The sequence below is a fragment of the Etheostoma spectabile genome, chromosome 15 (assembly GCF_008692095.1).
Source record: "Etheostoma spectabile isolate EspeVRDwgs_2016 chromosome 15, UIUC_Espe_1.0, whole genome shotgun sequence".
Classification (NCBI taxonomy): domain Eukaryota; kingdom Metazoa; phylum Chordata; class Actinopteri; order Perciformes; family Percidae; genus Etheostoma; species Etheostoma spectabile.
In genome coordinates this window covers 29,962,223-29,967,974 of record NC_045747.1, presented here as the reverse complement: position 1 = coordinate 29,967,974, position 5,752 = coordinate 29,962,223, and the positions used below count along the sequence as shown (strand labels likewise).

Here is a 5,752-nt window from a genome sequence, read left to right as displayed (position 1 = left end):
TATATATATATATATATATACACACACACACACACACACACACATATAGGCTATATATAATATGTATTGCAACGAAACAACACAGTGTGAAACCAGGGGGAGAGAAGGACTGTGTGGAAGGCTGCTTATGGATGCAACACAAAAGTGCCTTATGAATCCCAATTAACTGCAAATATGGCACATATGTATTGTTTGCTAACGTTAACGTTACCTCTTCATTAAGCCTGGCACTGTAGTGTGTTACTGACACTGCAAGGCCAACTGAAGTAACGTTAGGGGCTTTACCAGATGTCCCCAAGCCTATAACTATAGAAAGTCATTTTTGAATGTACTTAAGGGAAATAACACTGGTAATTACTGTTATTTAAAAGAAATAGCTGTGTATAAATTCCCTAATATTCCTTTTACAAAAGCCTACCAAACTGGCTTGTACTCAGTGGCTTGTACTGACTCAGTGTTGAGTCACTGGTAATTTAAATGCCACCCCCCACTCTCCATATGCACCCATTTGGTGGTGTAGTTTGCTCCATCCATTATTGGCCTAATGTATCCTATGACATCAGACTGTGATCCAGCACATCTACACTGCCGTGTAAATGTAAAAACATATCACAGTGACCAAAAAGAATACTGTTGGCTGCTCATAATCTCTGGTGCCACCATTTTTTGCACAAATGTTAAACAGTCATACAAAAATAATACCATGAATATGGTGGTATCTATCACTTTTGTGCCCTCAGTTGTATTATGCCCTTATGGGAAATTCTGAAAGTTATTATACAAGGCTGCTTAATGGCAATATTTGATTTGTATATGATCTTTGCATAATTTGATGTAGTACTTTGACTAACTTGTCAGTTATTTCATTCACTTAATTAACTGCAAATGAACATTCCTGTCTGGTTATATTACCCATAAACAGTTTCTAAAATGATTTTCCAGAAAATGTACTCTTTTGTGGTATATATTGATATTAGGGGTGGGGAAAAAAATCGATACAGCATAGTATCGCAATATTTTCTGTCGCAATACTGTATTAATACACAGACACCAATTATCGATTCATTTTTTATAAATGTGTTGGTCAGTTTGATAGTCTTATTTTGCAGCAATTAAAAAAGTGAGATGAACAAACAGACTTTAACAAAGTTTGCTTTTGGGGAAATCATTTGAAATTGGGAAACATTTGAAGTTGGAAAAAAAATTAATAAATTGCAATATATCGCAGGATATTGCAATATTTTTAAAATTGCAATATTATCTTATCGTGAGGCCTCTGGGGATTCCCACCCGTAATTGATTTTGAGATAAAGAGCGAAGCAGACAGGGAAGTTGTGTTCCCACGATTTTAACAGTGACAGGAAATATATAGATTTTTTATCGGTATCAAGATATGAGTCTAGATATCGTTTTAGATTTTGGATATCGTAATATTGTAACATGGATAAGTGTTGTCTTTTCCTGGTTTTAAAGGCTGAGTTACAGTAAAGTGATGTCATTTTCGGAACTTACCAGACTGTTGTAACTGTTCAATTATTTGCTTTTACCCACTCATGTACACTACAATATTGTTGTGGTATCGATATTGAGGTATTTGGTCAAAAATATTGTGATATTTGATTTTCTCCCTATTGCCCAGGCTGTCTCTCAGTGAGCAGCGGTGACCCCTTGTTGCAGGTTATATGTTTCTAAGTTATGAACAGAGGTTTTGGATACATTTTAGAGGCCCCATGATCTGACTGTTCAGTATTTCACCAAAGCATAAACAGCCTGTTGTGTAGCAGAATTTAATGTTGTTCTTAGTTCCTACATGGGTCATGATCTTGTGACACCCTGGCAACCAGATCAGTGTAAGATTTACAAAGAATATGTTTACGTAATTTACTCTCTAACTGGGACATTTTGTGACCGATTGGTGGTAGGGTTGCACGATATTGACAAAATGTGATATTGCGATATCAACATTAATTTTGATAGATTTAAACATATGTCACATTACAGAAAAAATTTCAAAATGCATCAAAATAAATTCCTAACTACTTAAACAAGATTCCTAACTAATTAAACAAGTTTTTTTCAACACAAGGTTTATTTCAACTACTTTTGACTGTCATATTGGACTGATACAACATGAATAATTAAATAAGGACCATGTCTACAGAAAATAACATGTTTTACTGGTTGTACAGCGTTTTGTCGTCAATTCAATGTAATATAATATTACGCAATGTGATATTGCGATAACAATATTGAGTCAATAGTCTATCTCATGCAGCCCTAATTGGCAGAGACTGCTATGGACATAAGTATATCTGCAATACACTGGTAAGAGAAAATGACTTTTAACCATGTTTCCAGCTAATTAAAGTAGCTCAGGTTACTGTATTGTGTGAACAGTTAACTTCATTTATTATTGTTTGTGGCGGTCTTTTGCGGGGTGCAAATGTTCCATCAAAACAAGCTCCTTCGTTGCGCAGAGCCACCGTCAACTGCGCCCGGAGCTTAGCGCCACCCCAAACGATTCTGATTAGTTTAAAGAAATACAAACAACCCGGAGCATTTTTTTTCTCCTGTCCCATAATGGAGCTGTGGTGTAGCCAGAACATAGATCTACTAAGAACTAAGATCTGGCAACGTGAGGTTATCTCCAAAGGGACTCCAGATATCTAAGTGTTGGATCTGATGTGCCCCTTTGGCTCTGACTGTCCCAGCAGGGGTTCAGTACCATGGAGAGCGCAGTGCCAGTCCCAGGTTCAGCACCAACCAGCAGTGCCACGGCTGTCTCTCTTGCTCTCTTTCATTGGTAAACATGATCCGGCAGCTTGCAAATCTATAATATTATCATATTCTGTACCTATTCTGTATCTCTATTAGTTTAAAAGTTCTGGCCGGCTGGTGGGTTTTAAGAGCGATGGCTGGGGAGAGCTGCTTCCAGTTGCTGAGTCACAGTCAGTGGAAGCCTTTTTGTCGTGGAATATAGATACATATGGAGGATTAAATTGTGAATTGTAACTGAGAATGTGTGTGTTCATGCCAACATTGTCAACAGTGTCTCCTATTTCATTCATTTCAGTATGCTATGAAATTCAACCTGCAGAGATGTGGTCAAAATATATAAAAAATATGCCATTCATTACATAAACAAGATAATATAATTAATTTTTGGTCAAGGTTACATTATTGTCATGTGGATTAGTTCATTAAAAGAAACCTGCCGGTTGGTGTGTTTACATCAGCTCTGACAATGTTAGGAGTGCTTGGCTGTTTGTCAGCCACATCTAAAACATTGGGTGTTGCATCATCAAGTTTTCCAGAGTTTTCCATATGAACCCAGTTTGCAACTGCATGAACACACACAAGCTTAATAAAGCGGTCTGAATTATTAACAGATATCTATACCAAGCAGCCTTCATGTTGGTTTCCATATCCTGCTGAAAGAATTCAAACCAGTGGCTGCCTGGAAGAATTAGAATCTTAAAACACGTGGTAGGCATTGGGAAAAGGTGAGCAATCATGGAAAGTATATGCACCATTTTTGTAGTTCATTGGCTTAAACATGCAAGTATGGTTGCAGATAAGGGAAACACTAGTCTCACTGCTATTGAAGAAGACTACTAGCCAGATCTTCGTCATCACGAAGTTACACTCGTTTGGTTTGTACGTGTTTGGTCACACCAGGTTATTTGGAGACTGCTGTGTAAACGTAGGCTTGGAAGAGAAAGAAATCAGTAGTAAAGGAGGCAGGTTAAATCCTGGTTGCACTAGGTATCACACATAAACCATATCTAACAGCGAGTAGATTTCTCTGTAAGCTGTCATGGCGGCTGAGCACCCTGAACACATTGCTAAAAATAACTCCGTTGTACTGAGGTAGCTACTTCTCCATCTTCCTCCTCCCCTCTCGCAGCTCCTCCCGCAGCTGTGTTCTTTGTCACCATGGCGACGAGAGCCTCACCAGGAGTCTATAAGCACATTGGTTGGTTATTAAGTAACAAAATGATCCGCCTAGCTGCTGAAAACAGATGAGATGGTGCTCACTGCACCAGTCCTGTATTTACATTTGTTGTGATTTAGAAAATGATATCCGGACATCCGGAAACATCAGTTTCTATGGCGATTAGTTTACTGCAGTGTGCGTCAGATTGCTACACACAGTATGAATATGTATGTATGAAATAACATGTTTATTCCACCACGCTGCTGTTCCTTTACTGCATGCTTGCACGCATTGGATAACTACAGCACAAATGCAATAGTTACCGAAAGCACATATAATAATAATAATAATAATAACACATTTTTGTTAGTACTCTATTTGTTCAGTATTTGTACTGCAAAAACAATGTTTTTGTGTACTACTACTATCATTTGGGTCTTGTTTTGCTAATTGTAGCCCTACATTTTCTGCTTCTCGCATTAAACAGTAATTATTAGGTCACAACATTTTCAGAAGTATGCGACAGTATTGTTTGGATTTTTAAATGTGTTTCTCTGTTTTATGTAATTGGAAACTGACTGTTGCTAGGACCAAATACATAATTTTAGGATGTGACAGACATTTGTCCTTGTTTTCTGACATTTTATAGAACAAACAAATAATTGGCGGATTAATTGATAATGAAAATAATCGTCAGTTGAAATCTTACATTAAGGGGGGATAATGCTTACAGTCAGGGACATTTTGAAGTGGACAGTGTCTCTTAAGTGTTTAAACCTTTAGTTTGTTGTTCAGTATTGAGAGGCTGTCCCTAACCTCCCTAACCCTAACCTCTAACCTTCCTATGACCACAACCAAAATGCAGAATGCACATGTGTGGATGCAGACACATCTAAAATGACTTTACTAATTTTACTGTATGTTATATGTACATAGTGGGGCATCTCTTAATATTAAGACAGGTGATAGAACAATACTTTTCATGCATCCTAGATCTCTGAATTCAAATACAAATACAGTAGAGATGAAAAAATAAACACAAATGGAGTTTCAGATGTATAATAAAGTTGTAATAAGACACAGAGCAGCAGAGCAGTGTTAAGCTGCTGTGATGATGTGACATTGAGCTCTGGGTGCGTGTGAGATAACACAGCAGACAGCGCGCGGCTGTGTACATCCTCAGGTTGTGCCACAGTATACACTTTGATCTGTTCATCCCAACTCAGAAACCCTCTCCCACCAAAGCTTATTTCAAGACCAAAGCCTGTCAAAGTGTGAGCCATAATCTTCTGTGTTGGACCGTCGACTTATTTCAACCAAAGAAAATGTCACAACAGCTTTGTGTGAATAGTAGTTGATGAATGGGCAGAAAGATGTCGTTGAGTACATTTACATGCATGCTAATATTCCACTATTATTCCGAATACGACAATATTACAAATTTTTCTTGGCATATCCCGTTTGGCTATATTCCAAATAAGGCCTTTTTCAGAATATAGCATTTTCCGATCAAGATGTGGGTTATATTGCTATTATTTAGGTTTTAGAATCATTCTTTAGACATGTACACAGGCTGGCGCATTTGGAATGCGTCTCAGCCCATTGTAAGGTTGAGGATGGCGTTATATAATATTTACACTGCTCAATTCCAGTAGACACATGTAAATGCCTTGGCCATGAAATACATTTTTTAAACAACAATAGACTAGCTCAACTTGCATCTGTGCTCTACCTCCGATGAGGAGCAGCGTACAGACACTTCTCCAAACTTTGTTGGAGACCAGAGAACCAAATGGGCCTCTGTGTCTGTCAGAC

The 5,752-nt window shown here is 37.8% G+C and overlaps 1 protein-coding gene across 1 annotated transcript in view; it reads left to right on the top strand.

Annotated features, from left to right (window-relative positions):
• rab11fip4a (RAB11 family interacting protein 4 (class II) a) overlaps positions 1-5,752 on the top strand; it is a 32,126-nt gene that overhangs the window by 496 nt on the left and 25,878 nt on the right. The window lies entirely within an intron of this gene.